The 26341-nt window shown below is 38.2% G+C and overlaps 1 long non-coding RNA gene across 1 annotated transcript; it reads left to right on the top strand.

Moving 5' to 3' along the window:
- The first annotated feature begins 602 nt into the window (after positions 1-602).
- On the top strand, positions 603-8225 carry LOC132326413 (uncharacterized). The gene is made up of 3 exons (XR_009486228.1): positions 603-1778; positions 3069-3249; positions 7197-8225. It is a non-coding gene; the product is annotated as an uncharacterized LOC132326413 (long non-coding RNA).
- Positions 8226-26341: the final 18116 nt, after the last annotated feature.

The raw sequence follows: 26341 nt of genomic DNA, 5'->3' as shown, positions 1-26341 counted from the left end.
GAGAGAATGACAAGTTCAAGGTGGAAAGAAGAACAATTATTATGAAGAAGAGGAAAGTTACAAGTATATCAGATTGCAAATAACACAAGAGATTATCCTCTAATGACAGATAGCAAAGTCAACGTACCAATGTTTTCTGGAAACATTATGTTTTAATTTTATGTGGCAGATGCTTCCAGAGAATATCAAAAACACTTTCAGTTGCTTCTTTAGTGGCTATAAAAGCAACATCTAATCACAGAGAGATTGAGCTAACCATGTTAAAAAAACCACAAGCTTGACCTGTGTTTAGTTTCAGATTGTACTCTTTGCATAAGGCAAATATGAAGACTTTTTACTTAGAATAATTCTTAGTTTTGTTAGTGCTTCCCTGCTTTATTCAAGCTGGGACATACTCTCCAAAGTAGCTTATGCTTAAACTAGTTCTGATCACAGCCTGGATGTTGGGGCAGGCTCTGATTCGCTGCATAAGTAAAACCTGTTCAGAGTCAGTAGGCATGTACAACTTTCTTGTAGCTTCCTTAATAACCTGTTTATACTGCTCAAGCCAAATTCAAAGGAGCATCAGAAGTCATAGTCATTTGTTGTAATTGCAGGTGGCAGAAGCTGAAAGACAAGGAAGTGGTCAGGCGAGAATGAGGCATGTAGTGATGTGACCCTGCAAAACTGCCATTGATGAAAATGCATCACAGGACTCAGTAAACACAGTGTGCCCTTGGGCTCTCCAGCTGTCCTACAGCAAGGTGATCTATCCAGCCTTTCCTTAGCCACTGCTCTGTAAGGACAGCAGTGTGCCCTTGTGGCCCAGAAGCCCAAAGGAATCCTGGAAGGCATCAGGAAGAGGATTTCCAGCAGGTGGAGAGAGGTGATCCTGTCCTTCTTCTCAGTTCTGGTGAGACTGCATCTGTGGTAATATTATCCAGGTCTGGGCTTCTCACCACAAGAGACACATGGAGCTCCTGGAGCAGGTCCAGCAGAGGGCTACAAAGATCATTAAGGGACTGGAGCATCTCTGTTTCAAGGAAAGGCTGTGGGAGCTGGATCTCTTCAGCCTCGAAAGGAGATGACTGAGAGGGAACCTCACCAATGTCTGTCAGTGTCTGAAGGGAGGGTGCCAAGAGGATGCACCCAGCCTGTTCTCAGGGGTGCTGAGCACTAGGATAAGAGGTGATGGGCACAAACTGCTGTACAGGAAATTCCACCTGAACATGAGCAAGAACTTCACGGTGCAGTGACTAAGCACTGAAACAGATTGTCCAGAGGCTGTGGAGTCTCTCTCACTGGAGATATTCAAGAGCTCTCTGAATGCAATTCTGTGCAGTATGCTCTAGGATGACCCTTCCAGCCTTTCCCATTATGTGATTCTGTGTTTCTGTGAAAGAAAACCTAAACCTACCCCTTTAAGTACCTAGAACCAGGACAGCATCCCCTTGGAAGGACGTGCCTCAGCGTTCCCATCTATTTCAGAGAAATAAAACAGGTGTCTTCTGCAGGAAATTCCAGGCAGATGAGAAAAATATATTGAAGACAAGTAAACAATCCATTATTCTTCTTTAACCATTTGGTAGAATAGAATATCAGAAACTCTTTGGAATTTCCATGGACACAGGCACCATGAGGCCACAGATGAAAACAACTCCTTCCCAATCAAATCTTGTAACAAATGGTCTCAGCTGAAAAAGGAACTAAAGAGCTCATGGCAAAACACAAAACATTTGGTCTTCATAAATGTATATTTTACCATGGGTGCAACCTGGAAAACTGTATGTCACAAACAGGTGATGTATATATGAAAGATGATTGATATTATTACTGCAACTATTTGTTGGCTCTGCAGAAGCAATCTTGCCATTTTCTGTATTTTTCACGTGTGTTAGCAGCATAAGCATTGCAAGGATTTTATTCTGAATTGATTAGCATTATTAAATATCTTGGTTCACATGCTGTCTTATACTGATCAGTCTGCCACAGACACCTCTGCATACATTACACTAGGTTTTATCTCAATTTTTGCCCTTCAGAATGCAAAAAAACCCCCAAACAATATTTATTCAAGTTAGAGAAATAATGATCTGTCTTTTAACAATTTTCTTTTTAATAGTTATTTTCATCCTAACAGAGCAAACTTGGCTAAAATTAATTGTGTATAAAGATGTTGGTTTTATAATCCTCATGTCTGTGCTAACCTTAGCACAGCACAACTATATATAAAGCTAAATGGTTGAATATAGTATTTATGATCAGGATAAGAAACAAGATATATCAAACTGAAAGGTTACTTGGGCCTATTTTGCTAGTATTTACTATGTGATAAATATTTATCCTAAATATTTCATTTGACTAATGTGAAAACATAGATGTACAAGAAGGTACACAAGCTACTCAAATGTGCTTAAAAATTTAGTAGCAATGGGGTTAATTTCTAAAGGAAGCTTGTAAGAAAACGAAAGATTATTTGTTTTAAAATTGCTGCATAAATGCTATCTGTTATTTGACATCAAATCTCTGAGATACTTTATAAATTTCTAATGTCTTCTTCAAAGAGTTACTATCTTCTAGTAGCCTAGATCAAAGGGTCTACATTTGACTGTAAAACTGGGAAAATAGAAACGATTGGTTTCCTCATTGAATCCCAAACTTTTTGCTTTTTCTGCAACCTTTCAGTCCTTATCAAGCTCTGAAGGCAGAAAAATGAACTGGCTTACTTCAGGCTGTAGCAGGAGAGAATGACAGCTCTTTCCAACAACTGTCCTCCAGTCTGAGAGGGCATATCACTCATGAACCACCCACACGCATTAGTTTCAGTTTAGTCATCTAAATATTTCTGTGTCTTTAGCATGCATCTTTAACTTTACTCTTACTGCTTAATTTGTTATTAAAGCATTTGCTTCCAATATTGAAGTAAATATCATCATCTTGCTGAAAAAAAAGCTTGCTGATGTCAAGGTGGGACAGCAGAAAAGGGGTAGGAGCACGAAGTAAGGCTGGGAAGACCATAGAAAATCTTGCAAAGGTGAAGAAGATATGAAAGCGATATGATAAAAATCTATTGCCTTTTTCTTTTCTAGAAAATTCACAGAATGGATGGGAAACAGGACCAGGATAGTGATAGACATGTCTGGGCACCAGCATTTTCCTTATCAGCCTGTGCAGTGAATTCTCTGAAGAAGCAGGGGAAGTTGGTCCATGCTCCCCATTTTACCTGATCTGTTGTTGCTATGGGAAAGGAGAAAATGAGCTTTATTGAGGGTATGTGTGACCTCTGCTTTACAAAAACCAAGTTACAGCAGCAGAGTTGGAGAGATCCCTGGAAGATCTATGTCTCCACCTATGGATAGACAGGTGATAAGTAACTGTGTAACTGTACAGCTCTCTGGTCTTTAGTACCTGATGTTTCTGTATGCACTGGGGAAGCTAGTGACCTGTACAGACTAATTTAGCACCTCTAGAAGGTGATTATTTTACTCCAGGAAATTTTACATTAGGAACGTGCTGATCCATTTCAGGACGTTCTTAAGCACAGATCAGGAGCTGAGCATCAGACTCCTTTTAGCAGCTGAGACTACTGTGGCCTTTTTGCTTGGTTATTTGTTAGAACCTACTTTTTAAAGGTAATTGAAATGTTTTCCTACCTTAGATTATGTGGTATCTGATTCAAAACCCAGACAGGTTACAGAGTTCATAGTGAAATGCAGTGATTTATGTTTTGTTCTCTCCAAATCTTACCCCAGGATGGTGATGAACACCACCAGTTCCCATTAAATCTGACACAACCACAGTGGCAGCCGAGATCTCTCAGCTGAGAATTGTCCCTCTTAATGCAGATGAATGGTAAATTCATGAATGGTAACATAATGTCCATAAAATCTGTAGTATTTGGCAAAATGGCAATTATGACCTTTTGAAATAATGTCTTCTTTCCTGAAGTGGCTTTGGTCTTTGTGGCACTATTTGACAGTCTAGTAGTAAAAAGTCTTACTAATTTGCCTGTAAAAAAAGAGGTATCCAGGAAGAGTTTTAATGCATTTCGACACAGAAAAATTTACTGCCTGTGTACTTTCAACAGTTACATATGTTGAATATAGTATTTATGAAGAGGATAAGAAACAAAATATATTAATAACTGAAAATTACTTATGCTGCCTCTTTGCAATTAATCTCCAGCATAAATCTGGAATGAGATCTTTGGAAATTTAAAAATTAAAACCTGAAATATGAGATTAATAACCTGAAATTGTGTACTGTTCTTGAATTGTAAGGAGAAATTTTTTACCTTTAAATTTAATTAATTCCATTCAAATTCTGCTTGCATATGTGATGAATATGCCACAGGACAGTATGAAGAAAAAATAAATGGATTAACACATGCTGCAGTTCTTGCCTCACAGTGTTAGATTTGCCATAAAAACTTTAGGTATGGGGGGATTATAACTAAGAGATAAAGTTTAGATTTTCCCTTCAAAGAGAAATAATCACAACATATTTTTAAATTATTTAAATTATTTTTAAAAATTAAAATAAATAACATAATTAAAGCAGTGTAATATTTGAAATAAAGTAAAACATAACATTAATAATTATTGTAATCAAAAAGAGAAGACAACAAAAAGAGAGACAGGAATAAAACTCAAGGAAGAGAAATAATGCACTGTATAATTGCTCACCACTGCATCTGACTGCTGCCCAACCCAGCCCTAAGCATTCATTAGACCCTCCAGCCCAGCTCCTGCCCAGTTTATATCCCAGGCATGGTGTGGAATATCCCTTCAGCCAGTTTGGTCCAGCTGTCCTGGTTGTGTTCTCTCACAGCCTCTTTTGCACCTCCTCTCAGGCAGAGAACTGGAAGCTGAGAAGTCCTTGAAGAAGTATGAGCACTGCTGAGAAACAGCTAAACATCTGTGTGTTATCAACATTATTCTCATGCTAAATCCAAAACACAGCCCTGTACCAGCTATTAGGAAAAAAAATCAACCTTATCCCTGTGGAGAGCAGGACATCTGAACATATCAGAGATTTAACCAATACTCAGGAATCAAGAAAAAGAAAAAAAATCACAGATTCATTCTGATTTTCAAGGGTTTAGTCCTGTGTTTTTCTTGGGGCTAAAATCACAGAATCACAAGAAATGGCTGTACTGAATTCCATGCAGTGTTGTATTAATTTTTAGTTATGTTTGCCTGCAAGTCAGCACCTATATTGTCTGCATCTTTTATTATGCCATTAGTTTTGTTCTCTTGGGCAGCTGACTCAAAAAGAATGTTATTTGGGGTAAGCCTATATAACAGATAAGATTATGCCATCACTTGCTCAGAATGCTGTATGGTAATATACACCTAAGTAAAGATGAGTCAACAGTTTAGAAAAAGAAACATTCATGAGTATGCATATTAAATAAAGTGTCCATAGGAGGGGAAAAAAGTGAAATTCTTTGTGCTCTCTCTTCTGTATAGATTGCCTTTGCAAGGCGAAAAAAATATACCTTTTCTTTGAACTCAGTAAATGCCCTCTGGGTCAGTTATCAAAAGGGAAGGGGACTTCTGTACAGTCATCTTACCAAAGGAAATACAGAGCCCTTCAAGGAGATGACATGCTTCTGGGGACCGTAACGCCCACATCAATAATATTAAATAGCATTTGTTATTAAAGGGAATCCTGTTACAAATGAATCTCTGATCTAAAACTCAGATTCCATCTAATCTTTTAGTTGGCTTCATTCCTTTGAGACAGTCTTGAATAGAAGCATTAGGTTTGCTCAAGCTGTATAGCATGTCTTTAATGCCAGCAACCACAAAGAGGTTTTTGCTCAAGGTCTTAGAAAAGGATCTGGAATTTCAGATATTCTTTTGGAACATTTTCAAATCTGTTGTTTTATAGTACTATGAAGCATTCTCTTTTTTCTATACAAAAATAAAAAAATCTTTTCTGCAGCTGTTCTTAGAGCCCCATTTTACACCCACTCTTTCAAATCACTAATAACCTGTAACTAAATGCCTGTCATGTCCTATCCTTCATCAACAAGAGAGTTTTATGCATGGATGTGTGCACTCTCACAGACAGAGTCACCAAAAAGGAATGCTGGAACTGATGTAAAGTGATCATCTGATCCTCCACCCACATGCTTACTGATATGTATAATATGTGTGTTTTCATGTGCACTATATTGATGTATGTTATCCATGTGCAAGAATAAGTAGTCAGCCATTTGGCACCTAATTAGTAAACAAATATTCTGCTCAAATTTCTTTTTGTTCAGGAATCTTACCTGCTGGAATAAATTTTCTGACAGATATGAAATAAAAAGCCAGCCAAGTGATCAAGAAACCTGTCAGTTAAATAAGAGAAAACATCAGCTCTTGAACATTTCCTCCTTACCTCGTGTTTCTCTTTATAACTGAAATTGCTTTTATGAGAATGCCTAAAGCAATTTCTGTGCTTTGTATTGGTGAAGAATAACACCTCTCGTAGGGAATAGTGTGGGTTTGTTTTCTGATTAAGTAATAAAAGGAATCCCATTGTGCATTCTTTTCTCTGCATAGTTTATTCTCCTAAGACATTAAAAAGCAGGAGACACTTCGGTTCTCCCAGCTGATCATCACAATGAAACTGTGAGATGAAAAGTGATCTGAATTCTACTTTTCAATTTAAAAACTGAGCACATATTTCCAAACATGTATGCTAACATCCACTCAGTCACCTATTTTTAGGATTCTATCAAGTCATTCCAATGAAGAGATTTTTAGTAAAATCCCTATCAGGAAAATCACTTAGAGAAAGAGACTCCAAAACCAGAATAGGCTCTAGACTCTATCTTCAAAGTCAATCATACTTAAACTCAACTTCAAAGTTTTCACCCTGTTATCTGCAGAGTGCAGACCATCCTTGGAGAGGAGCGTTCTCCAGTGTAGCTGCCAGGTAAAAACACATTGTACTTTCTGTAAAACTCTGCCCATGTGTGCAGCTGTTATTGCTGTCTCAAGAAAGTTGTGTGACTGCGGTTGAGGGATGTAAACAATGCAGGCAAAGGTAAGTGACAGGTAAAGTGTCTCTATGCAGTTCTCAGAGGGAGGAAGGAAGGATTCAGAGACATTTCTATGCTATCAAAAGATTTAAAAGTCCTATTTCAACAGACAACTTAAAAAAAAAAATAAGGACTGTGTGTACAAAATATCCTTAAACAAACTATTTTCCCATTGCAGGCAAAGAACAGGCAGAAGTGTGGAATGTATGCTGAACAAAGAAAACATTCCCTGAGGGAAATTTCTCACGTAAAACACCAGCACACATATCTTCCTTGTCTCCCGCTTAACAGGATGGATAGCCGAACCCATACACTGAAAAGAGGTGTTTTCTTGCCATCTTTCCCCCGAAGCCCCGGGAGCAGCGGGCGGTCCCGCGGGGACGGGGGTGGCACTCTCCAGGGTCCTGGACTGAAGGCTCGGCAGCGCTGCTGACTGGGTTGGGTCAGGATCATGGAACAAGATCATCGCTCTGACTTCACAGATGACTGCAGAAGTACGAGGCTTTCACCAAGAGACCTCAACACTGTTTCTGCTTTTCTCTTTAGTAAGAAGAATTATTAATTTAAGGGAGCATATGGCTCATTTCTAATCAGTTGTACATTAGCACTTGGGAACGGGTTCTCTCACCACAAAAAACCCCCTGCTTTATGAGATATGAATTGCACATAAGGAAAACTAGCTAAGGAAACTGAAACAAATGAGAACAGACAAAGCAGTGGATCTGATCTGCAAATCTGTGAAATGGGAGTTCAAACTACAATTGGACAATTTAACACAGAAAAGAAGGTCACCCTCTTTCTGAATGAGGAAGTGAGCAGAGATTTGGGTGTAATGTACTAATGTTCACCCCTGCACACCAAATGGGAGACTTTCATTTGAACATATTTCTTCTTTATTCAACAAAATAATTTAACTAGAGGAACTAATACCTGGTATATCCCAAGGCAGATGAGCTCTTTCTCTTGTGACTGGTGACTGTGGATGTAAAATTGAACTGTGGAGAAATCATTGGCTTCTGCTCTGAAAATGAGCTAAAACCAGCAAAAAAAGAGTTGGACCTATTTAACAAAATAGCTACCAAAATTATGCCAGGAAAGATGTGAGTGGATGAGATGCTTTCTTTCTATTGCAATTTGGTTGTGTGCCACGTTAATTCCCAAAGGAAATACCTTTTCTCATTTTCTGAATAAAATTCTGTGTCCAGTATACTGTGCCCCATCTCCTCTTCTGCTGATCTCTACTGCCATCAACTTTGCTAAAGTTGATCTTTGTTTTCATGCAAAGGAATGTTTTTAAAGTATGAATTTTAGGGGTTGATGATGGAAAGTAGAAGGTGGAGCTGAGTTTTGGGGTGAATATTTATATATATAACTCTACTTTTTTAGACCTTACTACCTTTTTTACATATAGAAGGTAAATTCTCCAGCTTCTTCTAGGCTAGTGTTTGTTACAAGAAAGACAAATTGAAATATCTGAAAGTCCTTTCTAGCATTGGAAATAAAAAGTAATGCTATTCCAAGGATCTTTGAACTTGGAATCTAGTTTTCCTAAAAATGTTATCCTCTCCTCTCTCCCATCAGTGGTTCTTTGAGGAATATGAGTTCCCAGTGTGCCCTTGTGGCCAAAAAGGCCAATACCAATGGGGCCTGTATCAGCAATAGTGTGGCCAGCAGGACAAGGGCAGAGTACATCTCCCTGTACTCAGCACAGATGAGACCAAACCTCAAATCCTGTGTTCAGTTTGGGGCTCCTCACTTCAAAAAGACATTGAGGTGCAAGAATGAGTCCAGAGAAGGGCAATGGAGACTTGGGAAGGGTCTGGAGCAAAAGTCCTTTGAGGAGCAGCTGAGGGAACTGGGAGGTTTTAGCCTGGAGCAAGGGACACTTCAGGGAGACCTTGTTGGTCTCCTCAACTGCATGGGAGGAGGTTGTGGCCAGGTGGGGGTCAGTGTGTTCTCCCATGTAACAAGAGATCAGATGAAAGGAATTGCACCAAGGGAGGTTTTGACTGGATATTAGGAAAAATTTCTTCACTGAAAGGGCTCCAAGCAAAGGAATGGACTGCCCAGGGAACTGGTGAATTGATTGTCCCTGAAGGTTACTTAAAAAATGTGTATATGAGGTGTTTAGGTGTATAACTTAGTGCCAGGCTTGGCAGTGCTGGATTAATGGCTGGACTTAGCAATTTCAAAGGTCTTTTCCAACCCTAACAAGCCTATGATTCTATGATTTCCTCCTCAGCTTTTATGCAAGGCTTGGAGATAGAAGTTGAGAAAATAGAACTAACCCTCTGTGTGCAGCAATTGTTTCCTGACCTTCATCTCTCATTATCCAACATCACTTGCATGGGCCTAACAACTGACAGCCTCTTCAGTACACCTGAGTCTGAGAGCCCCAAATTTCCTAAGAACTGCACTCTGTTCACTGAGTAGATGACTCAGATGCCTTTCATTAAACATTTTGAAAGACTCATTTGCAACTTCTGTCTGTGTGAAGTAGTTTTTAACTAGACAAAATGTGGGGTAATATTTTTAAAGTTACCTAAACTGTCATTAATTATAAATGTGCTGGATAAAGCTTTCTTTTTTGTGTTTAATTAGTGGCATTAATTGCTCAGGAAAAAAAAATCAAGGAATTAGTACCACTAAAAAAGAATATGTACATATAAATGTAAGACTTGTGAACACAGCTGGAAAGCTAGAGAGTGTGAAATAACTTTGGTCTATGCATTCCTTGTATAAACCATGCTGTGCCACTGGCCAGCTGCAGAATACCACGACACAGGTGATCCCTTCCAATGTGGTGTGTAACTCATAAGGGAATAAAGAGACAAAGGCCTGTTTTCATTCCAATTGAATTCTAAAATCGTCACTAACAGTTAGGATCCATTACTGGGAAACTATTGTCAAATGTTATAATAAATCAATGTGTTAGAAGCACTCAGTGCTCTGCATTCACATCACTCTTGCACATTTTATAAATATTCTTTTGTACACTGTAAAATTATTAGACAAATACAGATGTGCCTCTTCATGCAGTTCATTTTCTAGCAGCTGCCTTGGTCCCAGTCTTTTATCACAAAAATCTCTCAACTTTTGGCCCTTGTTCTCATGGTCTCCTTTTAACACAATATGTAGGTTGCCTAACATAAATTACATTCCATGCCTTGCATTAGGAATTTTGGAGTGAGTTTCTCTCTGGCAATACAGTGCCTGGCAATGGGACTGCAGAGCATTTGCCATAATGTAAAGTATTCTGGATTCCCCCATCCATGGGGGAATCCAGAATACTTTCCAAATGCACAGCTGAACCACTCCACAGCAGCAGTAAGGAAAACCTGGATGAAGGAACCATGTCTTGATCAGGCAGTGCTGATTCTGCATTTTTTCACTATGATTCTTACAAATGAGGCAAACCCCACATAAAATTAATTATTCTTTCTACATATAATGCTCTGATTACTTTTTGCTCAGACCATATTCTTGAGCATTTAACTTAAATCTTCCATGGGTGTATGCCAGAGAGGGAAAAAGTGGGATCAAACCAGTCCTTCTGTGACACACAAGCACTTCCTCCAAAGGCCAGCAGTACATAGCAGGGGTAAAGATGTCACTCTCCTTGTTATGGGTGTGTTTTTGTTCAGCTCTATTGTGACCAGCTGGGAAGGCAACTTCTTTTTTTTTTCATTCAGTCAGCACCTGCTCCACTTTGTGTACTGCCAGTGGGCATGGTGTACTTGAAATTGGTGTAGGGAGGAGGATGTGGGAGCAGACTGCATGTCACATGTGCATAAATGAACCTCTGTGCTTAAGAAATGGCTCAGATGAGGCAGTCTACCAGGGAAACCCAAAATGAAACATGAACTTCCTGTGTGTTTAAGTATAACCACATAATGATTTCCTCTGGTCTCCTAAGCCCTCATGACCATGAGCAAAATGAGGTTCTGGGTGGAGACTGAAAAGATCCTTTCAGCTCACCAGAGACTTCATTATGAATAAGTATGTTGGGCAAGATTTAACCCAGATGACCTGAGTGAACTGCTCATCTCACCTAGCAGCATGGGCAGCAGCAGTTCAAATGCTTAGTTGCTGTCATAACTTGCTTTCCAGTTCAAATGGCTCCCCATGCAAATAAAAATGCAAATGGTAAGGATAGAAAATTATTTACCTTTACTCTCTCTCTTATTCTCTTTTTAATTTTTTTCTTTTTTCTTTTTACTTTTTTATTTTTCTTTTCTTTCCCTTTATTTTTCTCTTTTTCTCTTCACTTTTTTTTCTCTTTTTCTCTTCAATTTTAATTTATTTTAGGAGCCATTATACATCAAAATCTGGTGGTTTCTAATTCACCTGATATATTAGGCAAGGTTTCTATTCCATCTGATGAAAGATTGTATAGAGGACTTATTTTCAGAGTGAATTTTCTCTTCAATCCTAAGAATACCATAAGGTTGACTTTCAGAAAATTTCAGGAATGAAAATGAGGAGTGTGTTGCAGCTCAGGCTGGGACCCTTTATTTTCCCTGTTATCCTTATAGAGTGCAGAATGGAAACAGTGGGAAATATCTACACTTAATCATTCTTCTAACATTATAGATTCTGTTATGATCAGATTGGTGGAAGAAAGAATATAAAAAGGAGAACCTCACTTTTTTTTTTTTCTTACTCTTTAGGAAATTAACTTAAATATGACTTCCTAAGAAATGTGAGTTAACTTATAATGATATGCTTTCTGGGATTAACAACATTTTCTTCCAGAGTTTGTTGATCTGGAACTCATTCATGATTTTGCAGCTCTTATGAACTGAAGCTGTTTATGTGTATGTATACATATGCAAAATTTCCCTTTAAATAAAATTAAAATATCTGTAAAAATACCCTTCAGCATATTTAAGTTTTTTGCCAAGATAAACATACCCTTCAGTGCACAGGTGTGACAGTGGTGACACTACAGGTCAAAGTATGTAAAGTAACGCTCATTATTCTGAAATTTTTCCCCAAAGACTATGACCTTCAGTGAAAATAAACAGCATTTTGAAAGCAAAGGTAATGCAATTATTCATAGACTGTTTTGGATTAGCTGGCAGAAAAGCAAATATTTCAGTTTCAGCTTGAAAATCAAGCCATTATTTAACTTTCAATGTGCAGTTCCCATAGTAAATTTATTTTTAATGGGATGGTGTACCTGGTTTGTACTTGCTAATTCAGCTATAAGAAGTCTGAGCTGTGTCCCATAAATCAATCTGAATGGTATGCCATAAGACTGCAATAAATTTATGAGCTGCCTTAAAAAAAAAAATTTAAAAAAAGAACAGATCATGTATTAAGTATTTAATGTCCTGTACAGATTGCAATCCAAATCTTTGACTCTAGAAAGAAAGTTGTGGGAGATTTTAAAATTGTAAAACCTTGTCTGGGTCCCCTGTAATTCTTTGTATTTTATCTATCCCTGGCCTGAAACTGATCTTTGGGATCCCTTCCAGATTTACTGGAAGATGATCTGAAACTACTTTCAGGTAGTGTTGCAGAAGTAGCTGTCAGATAATGTACATTGGTGCTCCTGGAAAATCTTTACTGATGGGGAATTGTAGCTATGGATGTGACATTTACATTACTATGTGTGTGACAGCTCTGTTTGTCTCTCAGGTCATTCATTCCATAGTTGACAGCAGGGACACAGAGTTTTGTGACAACAGCCCCTCTCAGAGGTCTTGGGTGAGCACAGGTACCTGCACCTCTGCTGAGACACTCAGCTGGCTTTGGACAGCCACAGTGCTTCTCCCAGGGAAAAAGAGGCAGTATTGTACTGGATTGGTTTAATTTCAGCAAAGTTGAAAACCTAACAGAGCAAGCAGGAATAACATCATTGTCCTCTTCCTACCTACAGACAGCTAAAAAAAAGAATGTACTAATATTGAAATCCTGAAGGACACACTGAAAAAGGGACTTCTCAATTACGTGAGTTGGCTTGAACAGTTGGTTCAAGCCATATTAAAATTATGTCATCCCTTACTATGTAAAGAGATAAAAATATGAAAATTGGGAATAAGAATTACCATGTTAGATGTATGATAATTTAAATACATGTTAATGAACATACAGTATCTGATATCACAGTCCACCAAGAAATCATTCTGTAAGGGAAAGATAAAAATTGAAAATTTGTTGACTTTTCATAGAATCATAGGATTGTTAGGAGTTAACAAGACCTCTAAGGCCATGGAGTCCAGCTGTTGACCCAGCACTGACAAGTCCACTATTAAACCATGTGCCTAAGAGTAACATCTACCTGTATCTTAATTACCTCTGGTGATGATGATCCCACCACAGCCTGTTCCAGTGCTTAGCAACACTCTCAGAGAATAAATTCTTCCTAATATCAAGTCTAAACCTTCTCTGGCATAACTTGAGGCCATTTCCCCTTGTACTGTTGCTTGTTACTTGGGAGAAGAGGCTGACCTCCACCTGGCTACAGCCTCCTTTCAGGTAGAGAGCAAGAGGGTCCCCTCCTGCCACTCCACATAAACAGCTCTGCATGTGATTCAGACCTTTCCCCAGCTCCATTGCCCTTCTCTGCACTCACTCCAGCACCTCAGTGTCTTTCTCGCAGTGAGGGGTCCAGAACTGGACACAAGATTCAAGGTGTGGCCTCATCAGTGCTGAGTGCAGCAGAACAATCACTTCCCTGATCCTGCTGGCCACACTGTCCCTGATCTAAGCCAGGAAGGCACTGGCCTTCTTGGCCACCTGGGCTCCCTCCTGGCTCGTGTTCAGCTGCTGTTGACCAGCATCCCCAGGTTCTCTTCCACCAGGCAGGTTTCCAGCTGCTCTGCCCCCAGCCTGTAGGGTTGTTGTGACCCATCACTTTGCCTTCTTGAACCTCATACAACTGACCTCATGTCATCAATCCAGCCTCTCCAGACCCCTCTGTAGACCCTTCCTACCCTCCAGCAAATCAACACTCCTGCCCAACCCTGTGCTGTTTGCAAACTGGAAAAGGGGCACTTGCTCCCCTCCTCCCCATTATTGATAAAAATCTAAAACAGGACTGGTCCCAGTACTGAGCCCTGATGAACAGCACTGGTGGCTGGCCACCAGCTGGGTGTAACTCCAGACATCACCATCCTGAACCTGGACATTCAGCCATATATTTTTTACTCATGAAGCATATTTTTTTGCCTGTCCAAGCCATGAGCTGTAGCTTTTCCTGCAGAATAACATGGGAAATAGTGGCAAAAGTGTTACTGAAGTCCAGGTAGGCACACCTACAACCTTCCCCTCATCCACCAAGTGTATCTCCTTGTCATAGGAGAGGAGTTGGTCAAGCAAGAGTTGTTCATGTTCTTGACAGCAAGTATCATGAGCTATACTGGTGGTGTAGGTGACTTTTATATGAACCAGTTTATTGAAATACGTGGTCTAAACTTAAAGGGAGAAAAGTATGGATGTAAGAGGTTAATACTAGACAGTTAAAGACTCAGACCTCTTTATTTGTATTCCCAATAAGTGGTTAATCGGTAAATGTTTCAATTTTCAAGATCTGAAAGGATGTATCTTTTTTTTTCAGCATCTGGATTGCAAATTTTGCTCTGTGTCATGTTTTGTCATGATTGGTTCACACGTTTTGCTTCCTGCATATTTCTCACATCCAAATACTTCGAATCTATTTCTCTTCAGAAAGCAAGAACTTAGAAGGCCTAAGATTCCATCATGCTTAACCTTTCATACTAACTGAATGTGTTTAAAATGTTTCCATGTTTTAAATAATGGAAAAAATGTTGACAGGTATTGAAGGAAATTTCCTTATTAAGAACTGCAGTTCATTGGTTCTACTCTACCTGAATTTTCATCATCTGTTTCTAGAAGTGTAATGATTTTTCATGGTTTTATACATTTGAAGAGTTAACAATGATTCTGAAGAAGATCCCTATCTTAGAAATGAGTAATCTAAAGATAGAGAGATATATGTTGTGTGGAGTATGTTCTGGGTTATTTAACTGAGAGAAAAGAGAAGAGAAGAGAAGAGAAGAGAAGAGAAGAGAAGAGAAGAGAAGAGAAGAGAAGAGAAGAGAAGAGAAGAGAAGAGAAGAGAAGAGAAGAGAAGAGAAGAGAAGAGAAGAGAAGAGAATTAGAATAGGGGGTTTCAATTGGAAGGGACCTTCAATGACCATCCAATCCAGCTGCCACTGACAACCTTCAGGTAACCTTTCAATAATGAGATTGACTATGGGATTTCATCCACAGCATGCAGAGTGTGAATGTAACATCCTGTGGTCTTACCCTGCATGGAGCAGAGAAACAGGCTATATTCATTTTGATTTGACACTACTTCACCACAGCCATCTGATTTTGGGTCAGTTTAGAGGGTGATCAGTGAGAATTTGTATCTTGCATTTGATAAAATTTTGATACAGCCTCACTGATATTTTAAAGTTCAGCATGACCTAGTTCCAAGAAATATATTTTTAATCCTGTGAAAAAAAATAATATCAAAGGCAAATGAGAGTTGCTATAAGCAGACTATATATTCCAGTTGAAAGACCAAGCCCTGCATATTTCTTCTTAACCCTGCCATGCAAACAGGCCTTAAGCAAGATGAATTAAAATAATTTTAAAAATAAAAATTTATTCAAATATTGACTGAGACTTGTTTTCTCAGCAGTGAGATCCAGAAGGCAGCCATCTGAAGGAGTATAAGCCTTATACACAGCCTATGAGGAAAGAGGGAGTTTGGCTGATAATTACCAGCCTTTAGTTGTATTCCTCCTTCCCCTGCTCTCTCTTCCACCAATATTTCCTTACCTGCATGCAAGGAAGAGAAATTCTGAAAGATGTGAATAAGAGACTTTGCTTTATGTATCAAAGGGAGCACAGTCATGTCTGTAACACACATCTTTTCAGCCTCCACCTCTTCCTGATAAAACTGGCAGAACCCTTTTATATGTCCTCCTAAAACTTTTGCTACCTTTGAAATGCAGGTAATGAGCTAAACCTCCTGAAGTTCTTCATGGTGGTGAAACTTGTAATTAATGTTAAAAATTAATTTGACAGAAGATATCATTATTTCCTTTTCATTTCTTCACATCTTTAGAACAGAATTCTGGCATTATCTGCAGATTTCCTTTCCTATTCCTCTTGCTCCCAAATGGCTTCTGTAAGTGTGGAAACATTTTTGTTGAAATAAATCACTCAAAATAAATCACCTTTACTTTCCTCAGATGCTTTTAAAATTAGCCCAAGAAATACCTCTAAAAGAAAATAGCTTTTAACATCTTTCCAACTTTGCTTTCATTAGTAACTTAGTTTTACTGGCCACATACTTCCAGTTCTGAAAAAACACCTTTGGAAACAGAGTGGATGCGGTCAAGAGACTGTTTTTCATGCAGTGAAAAATCTTAATATAGCAATATAGATGTGATCTGGTAGAAACTGCATCAGAAAACATTTTCCAGGCTATGAAAATCTTCCTCTAAAAGCTACAGGAGAGCAGACCCCAAGTTGCTTGGGTGCTATCTCCTAATTCAGCAAGCTTGGACGTCTTTTAAACTGAGCTATCAATAACTGATTTTGATGATTTTTAGTAATATTTAGTATTTCTGCTTTTGGAGGCAATGGCAACTTCTTAGCAGCTTCATGCTTCCTCACAAATATTTCTTGTCAATCTCACTTCTACTTCCACAAGCTTCCAAAGTTTAGTGTATTTTTAAAATTTTAGGATTTCTCTAGGTGTTTATGAATGCCCAGAAGTGATGCTTAGTATTTCAGTTCTGCAGTTTTAGCAAAAAAATGCATCTCAAGTACATAATCTGGGTAGGACTATTGTGGTGCCCCTTGAAAAATAGGAAAGGAAAGAGCATGCAGTGCAATATTCAACTGTGTTTTTCAGTTTCAAACAAGAGAAAACATCAGCTACTGCAGCAACAAGTGTTTTGATGGAGCTACCTAATCCTTCTGCTAAGTCAGACCTGTTCTTTTTAATGGAAAAGCTGAAAAAAATCAGTTCTTGAGGTAATAGAAATGTAGATGTTTTAGTCTGGTTTTTCTTTTATCACAATATACACAGACAGGAGATGTTATCACATACAGCTGGCAGAAGTGTTTCAAATGGAGAACAATAACTATGTGCAAGATAAATTAAATTATTTTTTCTTTGTGTAACTGTCATAGATGCATCACATGATCTTTTTTCTGTGTGTGAGGATTGACTGCTGGTGAATTTCACAAATGGAAATGATCTTAATTGCAAAATATTCCATCCCTTTCTTTATTTTCAAAGAAAACATGAATATAATTTTTTTTTTACAACATTATGATTTCCAGGTACAATAAAAATGAAAGAGAGAGGACAAAAAGCCTCTCCTGTATTTTGCTGACATTAGCTAGGTTCTTAAAGCACTTTGCAAGGCTGAGTGAAATAAAACTCATCAGACCAATGTGTTAAGCTCATAATATTTTCATTCCTGTATTACAGCTAGGGAAACTATGGAAAAAAACTACCAAGTAGAACACATGAAACCCAGAAGGACCAACATCTGTTTCAACTTAATTGCCATATTTTACCAACTGTCCTGTGTTTTTCAGGCAGTTTCTTCAGTTGTGCAGAGAATACACAAGTTTTCCTTGCAAAACTGGAAAACAGAGAGGGGAATGTTCAGGTTGCCACTCTCAGGCATTTTATAAGTTGTATCGTCCCTTCACAAAAATGCCAAACATCTTTGCCTCCATTATTCTGACATAATACAACATTCCATTTGAAACCTTTAAGAGCAGGCACAAGGTAGGAGGGCATGGTTTAGACAATAGCATAAAATTAACTGGAGAGTCGACTAGAGATCATCATCAGAAGGGGTTAAAGATGGACATTTTTTATGCAGAACTGTTCTCTGTAACACTTGAGATATATTTGCAATATATGCATGTGCCGCACAAGAAATACCTGCATCAAAAATTGTATTAACTGTGACTTCTGCACGATACCCTCTCCTTGAAGGGGGGAGTAAACTGCCTTGCATTTCAAGGCTCCCATTTCAGCACCCTTGCAGAGAGAAGTTACTGCTGAGCCATGTAGTGACCACCAACAACACCTGCCTACAGAGAAGGGCTGTCTAGAACTTGCAGGACTGGTCCTTTCATGGGTAACTACATGATAACGTCTTTGCCTGCTCACTCTAAAAATGGTCAGAGCTCTTTCCTGTATGAAATAAGGACCTTTCTAAGAGGCAGGGGGAAAGGAAAGGGCAGAGGAAAGGATATCTGACAAATCCATCCTCTAACCAGGTGCGCTGCTGAGTTCCTGAAGATAACATATTATCTAGATTCATTGGATTTACATGAAAGACATTACCAGGAAGGATCTTTACTTTTTTCCCTTTCATCGCTTTGAGGGTGATTAACAATGCCTGTACTTTCACTGCTGCACCTGCAGGTACTGAAGAGATGTATTCACAACAGCAAGCAATTTCACAGCATGAGCGCTCAGAAACATTATTTATTACTACTGTTCCAGCTAAAAAGTCTGAGACTGCAAAACAGTAACACATACAAGATCTCATCACTCATCTGTAATTTGCATTTTTCATGGATACAAACCTGGCTGGCTAATTGGGAAGTCATTTTACTTGAGACTTAATACACTTTTACCTTATGATGGATTCGGCATGAAGAGAATATATTGTGTTTTCATTACTTACAGCCAGGAGCAGTATTCAACTGTGTGTTTTCCAGTTTCAAACAAGAGAAAAGATTTATCTGTGAGAATAACGGATTGGCCCATCTAGTTCAGCATACTTCCAGCAGTCGCCACCAATGCAGTGGCTGTTGCTGAGAGTGTGCCCTTTCCTGATGATTTTACCAAAGAATGCACAATTATACAAAGACATGCAGAGGTGGTAGAACAGGGGATATCCTTCTTTGTTCAAAGAACGCAGGGAAAGAGAATCACAATGAAGAGAATCAAACTTCCCTCCACTTTTTGTGTTTTCTGAGGCCAAGGTGAAGGAAAGAAGACTAAAAATTGAAAGCGGAAAGGTGGTTAATTTCTAAAACATGCCTCAGACAATCCACAACTACAGAGGGAGCCTGTGTGTCACTGTATACCAATACCCAGTATGGGCCTGATAAAGGCCCAGCTAAAGGGACCAAGCTTGCTTGTGGTTTGTTAATGTTGATGTGCAGAGAAAAGCCTCCCAGATGGGTATGGACTGTCACAAGTCTAAAAGGCTGGAAAATATCAGCATCCCTCCCCTCACTGTGATGCAGCTGCCAAGGAAAAGCTCCCTGTGCTTCTAAAAAGGAAAGATGCATGGGCACAAAAAGGACTGTCCTATGCCTTTCCTGGACAGCTTCCTTCTTGGAAAGCTTCCTTGGAAATCTACTTAGAAGATTAGTCTTGTGTAGTCTAAAGCTATATATGGTCTAGGGTACTGAGAAAAACAAAGTAGCCTTCTGTGTCTAATTTATAAATATATCTGTAAACTTTTGTTAATGTTCGTTATTTATTGTGTACAGAAGAAAATATGATTTCTTCCAAAAGAAAACACATATTAAAAAAATTTCTCTGTTCATACTGCTGTTCATGTGTATCACATTTAAAATGACTAATGGAGTAGATATTTCAGGGTCAGGTACAAGGAGTACAACTTACAACTATCTGTTGGCTCTATAATATGTTGTATTCAAGGCACAGCCTGATAGAAAAGCAGATTTCATGGAGGAGAGTTTATACCCACACCATGTTCCTTCGGTGTAGTCCCTCTTCTCGGGTACTACAGGAGCTCTGCACACACTTCTGATGTGAAGACTGAATTCTGATCCTCTTTAATGACGCCCAAGAGTTCCATCTGTCCATGAAACAAAGCTCTTCAGCGATGGTTTTGGGTGTATCCCATATACTCAACAGAATAAAACAGTTTGTGAGCGCTCGAGTAGAGCAAAGGCAGCAGGGAGACCCAACTTGAGTGAGTGGTTGTAGAAGTGTAGTGACACATCAAGGATTTTTGGCTCCATCATTTCATCACCTAGTTATATAAAGCGGTGAAATGCACGATCTTTGAAATGGGATGAAAAGGGGGAGAAAAGAGAAAGACGGCTCCTTGAAGGACGGCAGATCCCTGAACGCCGGAGCAGCTGGAGCGCGTCACAAACAACAGCAGAGCGCCCTCGTGTGGCCCCTGGGACCGGCGGGAAACGCGCGGGACCGGGATTTTGTGTTGTCATGGGAATGTTCTGCAATTGGGGTCTTCTGCGCGGGAAGAGACTTCCTTTTACTAATTCCATCATTCTTAAGGGAATTTATAAAAGGTGTTCGCATAAGCCCAAGAAAACTTACTTTAAATGCACACACTCCAATGCGTTTTACTGCCTTCCAGTTTGGCAGTACTACACTATATTATTTTTCATGGCTGTGAGAGCTTCCTTTAAAAAAATGTGAGGACTGTTAGTCTAATTACTATTTTTTTATTATTTTATTTTTTCTTTCTTTCTGTATGCTACTAAATTTTATTTTATAAATTTAGTTAACTATATTGCAAATTTTCCAAAACACTCTTGTATTTTCCTTTTCACATTTACTGTTTTTTTTTTTCTCTCCACAAAAATGTATTTGCTATGTTTCATTGTACAACTGAATTTAATCTGCGGACCTGGCAAAATGAAGATCTTATGCAAAAATTATAATGATGAATGTACTTTAAAAAATTATATTGCCATATTCTCAACTGACTAAAACTTCGATTACATGAAAATATGGTTTATTTATAGGACTAGGGAAAAAGTCAAATTCTCAGAAAAATACAATGCAAGAAAGAGCCAAGATCAGAAAAGAACTGTGTTTCTATATGTTTCCTCTTTAATTTCCAGACATTTGGTTTAAGTCTGTATGTTTTATATTAGGAAGTAAGAGTTAATTTACTCTATTTACTACCAATTTAATGTGATTCAACAGGTGAATTGTCCATGTATTTTTATAGTTGTCACCATTTTTCTGAATACACAGAAATTCAGCATTAGGATCCATTTCTTCAACAGTTGGAACCAAAATCCTTATACAGTAAGAGAAATCAAACTACACAACCTATTTTTCTTTTCCCTACACATTCAAATGGACACAAACAAAATAATGGAAATTGGTCTTCCTTTTTTACAAAATAGCACAGAACAGTCACTTCAAAAAATGAATCATTATCTGTATAACACAGGATAAACGGAACTATTTCATTAACTGGTTAGATTGAATATAGATTAATATTTATCTCAATGCTCATCATGAAGTGTGAGTCTTTTATCAACATTTAAATAAAATATATCAGATGTTATTTTATGTTATTTTAGAAGATATTTTAATGCAAGTCAATCACTGTCAGTGTTAACATCCTCAATCAACTGACGTGTGAAACAGTCTTAAGTATAACAATGCTTTCACCTGGCCAACAGATGAGAAAGGAAAAATGATGGGAAAAAACCCTAGAACTATTCTCATCCTCCTATGAATTTCTGCTCAGAAATTGCAATAAAATTTACTGTTTTATCAAGGCTTGCTGGAACTTATTTTCGAAGTCACCAGCAAGCCAAGCCATCAATTTTTCTGTGTCATATGGGAGCTGAAATCTGCACTCAGCTGTTTTGCTTTTTGGGAGAACATGGTGGGATTAAGCAATCACAATTTACCACACATTTTCCACTGCTCACTGTGAGCTCTGTCATGCAGTATCTGTGTCTGCTCTGAGTTTTTACAAAGTCTATTTTTTTTTTCATTGTATTAATAGAAATGTGCATGTTCAGGACAGTGGGCACCAATGAACAGACGTGTGCATACCTGTGCATATGCAGGGAAGGAAATTGCTCTCAGCTAGCGTTGCCAGGTATGTATCTTTCCAATCATCACTATTATGTGTAAATATTTAGCAATGCAGTCAATTGTAGCTTTGGTTTTTTTTATACTTCTGCATTCTAACAGCAGTCTTTGAGGGGATACATTCCCTTTTGCAAAATTGGTGTTTTTTTTAAGTGAAACATAGGAAAAGATGAGAGTGTAACATTTTCTGTATGAAATATTTATTATGTTAAAGGAATATGTTTTGGTCAACAGAGGGCACTCTACGGTTTTCAAAGGAGCCTAACAGAAGCTTAAAAAGGTTCAGTAGGAGATGACTGAGTGTGGTTTTCAAAGCGCCTTTAGTACTGGTCAATCTATAATTTATTGGAAATGCTACTGATTTCCACAATAACATAGAGTACAGGAATGAAAGAGAACCCCATCATTTGATAAAGTCAGATACTAGGATTAAGGCTGTGATGTACACAGTCAGCTCTTAGTTACATCTTCAAAATTGGAAATTATGTGAAAAGTTGCAACATACTTTGAGCTAAAAGTGTACTTAGCTAGTAATGCAGTAATGATGTGCTTTACCCTTGCTGTTTGTTTAAAAATGATGACTTTGGATACCATAAGTGTTGACATGTTAGTCCCCACTGTTGTTCATACAGGTTATTTCTTCCAGTTCATAAATAGGTTGCTTTCCTGACACCAGCCTACCTTGTGATATTGACTTTAGTGACCACTTTTAGTTCTGTTGTTCACTTCTTTTCAAATAAAGTAATTGCATTTAGGATTAGAACCTGAAGGGGAATTTTGTTAGAGCAAACTAGGTATTTCTAGCCTGTCTGTCTAGAATGCATGGAAATAAAGCAATAAAGATATAGAACAAAATGAGTCATTGATAAACTTCAGAAATTACATTAACAGAGATTTTTATACAGAAGCCAAGCTGTGAGAACTCGGCAGGAGTAGTGCATGCAGAGCTATCATACATTGAGGTAGCATGCATGTGTTTCTATAAAGTAGACTATTTCTGCATAAAACCCTAAAACTAAAATTGGGAAAGCAATGCTACGAGCCCACCCTGGAGAGCACAGGAGTTAAGCACTGACACAGCTTTAAGTAGGTGCATGTTTCTCATTAACTAACCTTCAAGCATTGATCTATGTGCAAAGGTGGAGGCATCTCCAGCTAGAGGGAAGATGCTAAAAGTTAAAGCAGAGAGAAATGCAGTGAGTGTTCATGTTAGCCATTCCTCCTGGAGAAACCCCCTCCCAAGAACTACTGTGTAACATGTGCTTGTAGTTACAGACAGTAGGAGAGTCAGTGAAGAACTAGTCAAAGTTTAGAGGGCAAGTTCTTATCTCTTTTCTGTGCCTGTGTGTGTGGGATGAACTGAGGGGAGCAGCTGGAAGTGTGCGTCAATCAGAGCCCAGCTCTCACAAGGAGCGAGGATTCCTTTACCGCAAACCTGACGCGTGGAAGTTAAAAGCTGTTTTCCTTGCTTTCACACTTACATTTGCCAACAGCTGTTTCAACATTTATAAACACAATTCCCACTGGCTGCCAAATTACCATAAATTCATTTCTGCATATTTTTGAGTACTAGGCATAAAAATAATTACATCTGATTAAATCCATTTATGCTTTCACACCTTTCAAATGTATAGTAGATATGAATTGTTGCAATATATTATATCTAAACAAAAATTTCATGATGACTTCCAGGCAGGCTATCTTCAGAAGGTTATGAAGCAATAATTTATTAGGTATGGTATTTCACAGCTTCATTCCAGCTAGAGTACGCAGTGTCTGCTAAGTGACAGCACGACTTGGGGCAGCAGCATGCTCTGAGAGATTCAGGTGCTTTTCTGTGTTCAGCTTCATTTAAGTGAACTCTTTTAATGTTATAGATACCTAGAAAAATTCTGTCTATAGGGGAAGGAGACCTTCAGAGTGTTGCTACAAAATGCTGCTTCTCTACTGGGTGTGTTTTCCCCCTCTGGAAATTTAAACTGTGCCTAGCATTGCTGAACACTTGCTCCCGCAGGAAAATGTGCGTTTGACTTGGTCAAATATGAAGTGTGTGTGATGCTGGCAGGCACTGTGCTTGGGAGTGTGGAGCTGCAGAGACCGAGTTTGCTTCTTCCTGCTGAGCACATAATGCCTTTCATCACATAATGTTTAACCTGACGCGTTCTGCCGCAGTCCTGGCTAACACTTCATTTTAAGTGTGCCAGCTTTATTAATTCATTTGGTATTCACTGTAATAACACTGATCATAATTAACTCATTCTGTAGCCTTGCGAGTGTTTTAAGTGCTCACATGGAATTCCGCTGCAATTCAGCATTAATTAAGGTACCACCTAGTTTTTGCAGAGAAACAAGAGCGTGTGATCTGTCTCAGGAGGTAACTCCCTTAACATCTCAGATGGAGTGTATGGATCTTGTGAACATGTTGGGTTCCCTCTCTGAGGAAAGTTGCATACACCATGTAGATAAATTATGAAAGAATAATATTATCTAACATGCAATACATGCATGCCTATTCTGTATGTCACTATGTAGAGTATATTGCACTGCATTTAGTAATGATAAACACATTTCCACTTCATAAAATATGAAAAGAGCCAAGCTGCTTTTCAAGAACTTAAAAGAAAAGCTATAAAAGGAATGTCTTTAAATTTAAAAAATGCCTTCCTTTTAATTTTATAAAACTATAGCCCATGTATCCCTATTGATATACAGCAGCTGAAGTAAGCATATCATATCAAATGCCATGTATTAGTTTAACCAACCTTGTTGCTGCAAAGATGTTGTGAACTAAATAATCTTCTTTAACTGAAAATAGGTATAAAATTGTTATGTTTTTTTAAAGTACACTGTAAATCAGAAAACCAGAATACTGCAAAAATACAAGCTCAATTTCATAGCAACTTAGTAAAGTACAGACACAGCTACACGATTTTAATGCATCCTTTTAACTAATATTTTCAGGGATGATTAACTTTGTTACAGAAAATTATTCTAGGCAAAAACTGGGCAAGTAATGGCTCAGCTTGCAAACTGATTATCTCTGCTAAAATTTCTTGAAAATTCTTTCAAAATTACTCACTTTTGCTCATTTTCAAATGATGGAGAGGGCAGATTTATGTAAAGTATATCTGTACACTACGTGCTCACACAAAACCAGATCATTATCAAAAAAGTATTTGGGATGTGTGTTTTATCTTTTTTGATATTCCTTGATTTGTATGTCAATTTTTCGTTTTGCTATGTTAAACCGCTCCTTAATAATAAAAGGGAAGTTTGAAAACTAAAAGCAATTTCATATGATTTAGGCTGTTGCCACCAATTTTTGGACTGATAGTTTAACCATATTCATTAATCTAACAGTCCACAAAGTTCTCTGAATGAATTTCTCTTGGCCTACATAAAGAAATCAAGGGAACTAAAAAGAAACAGAATTCAGCCAGTAAATGTCTCAAAATAGTATTGATTTCTTTTACAGTCCAAACATGTATTGTGGAATACTTTCACCATTGGAAATCAATGGCAAAATCTTAATTGTCTTCCCCAGAGCCAGCATATCATCTATGAAATTTAAGATTGAGGCTGTGCTTTATTTTTTAACCCACTGCACTGCAAACTGCAGCTAGAATAGTGGTCTACTGTTCTTCAATGAGTCACTATGATTCTCATTAGTAAAATGTGGCATATACTAAGTAGAAGAAGAATCCCCATATTCTGTACTATATTAGTAGTGAGACAACAAATATGTGATATTCAGACAGAGCATACTGAGGTTTGAGATTGCTTCTTAGAACCCACAGTATCTTTTAAATTTCAGTATGAAAGACATTTCATTTCTGAATGCAGAAAGGCTGAGAAAATATGATCTTACTTCAGAAAAAAACCCACAATATTTGATTTATAACTTCTTGAGTAGTAGATCTGTCACACTGGCTACTTTGTAGGGTGATGTCCTGCTTCAAAGAGTGCAGCCAAATGTGTTTAGGTGCCCATTAGGGAGTTTTTCAGAAAGGTTAAGGGCAAGCAAGCTCTGAATGCAGTTCCCTAATGTGAATAAGCATGCCTTTCACTCTGTCTTTTCTGTTTCTAGAGTTTGGGGTCTTCATTTTCTAGAAGCACTACAATTCATGCATCCTAATCTTGCTGGATTATATTGTCTGAATTTATTTAGGCAACAACCTCCTAAGAAGGAAATTAATTTAAAGTGCCTTGCTGTTGTACATTTTTTTACTGTGCATAATGATCGCCACCTCTTAAGTACTCCCAGAGCAAGAGCTTTGAAAACTCATTTGACTGAGACACTAGTACAGTTATTTCATTTATTCTTGAATTTTTGTAGTTTCTTATGTGGAAGGAGAGGTGGATCCTGAATCATGCATCTCAGCTCTCAATTTGGCCTTCCACTTGTAGCTACATCTCATGGAGCACAATCTCATCACTGCCTTGCAAATGCTCCTGGTACAATTTCCATTTTTTTT

The sequence above is a fragment of the Haemorhous mexicanus genome, chromosome 1 (genome assembly GCF_027477595.1).
Source record: "Haemorhous mexicanus isolate bHaeMex1 chromosome 1, bHaeMex1.pri, whole genome shotgun sequence".
Classification (NCBI taxonomy): Eukaryota; Metazoa; Chordata; class Aves; order Passeriformes; family Fringillidae; genus Haemorhous; species Haemorhous mexicanus.
This window is presented reverse-complemented; position numbering and strand designations above follow the sequence as displayed.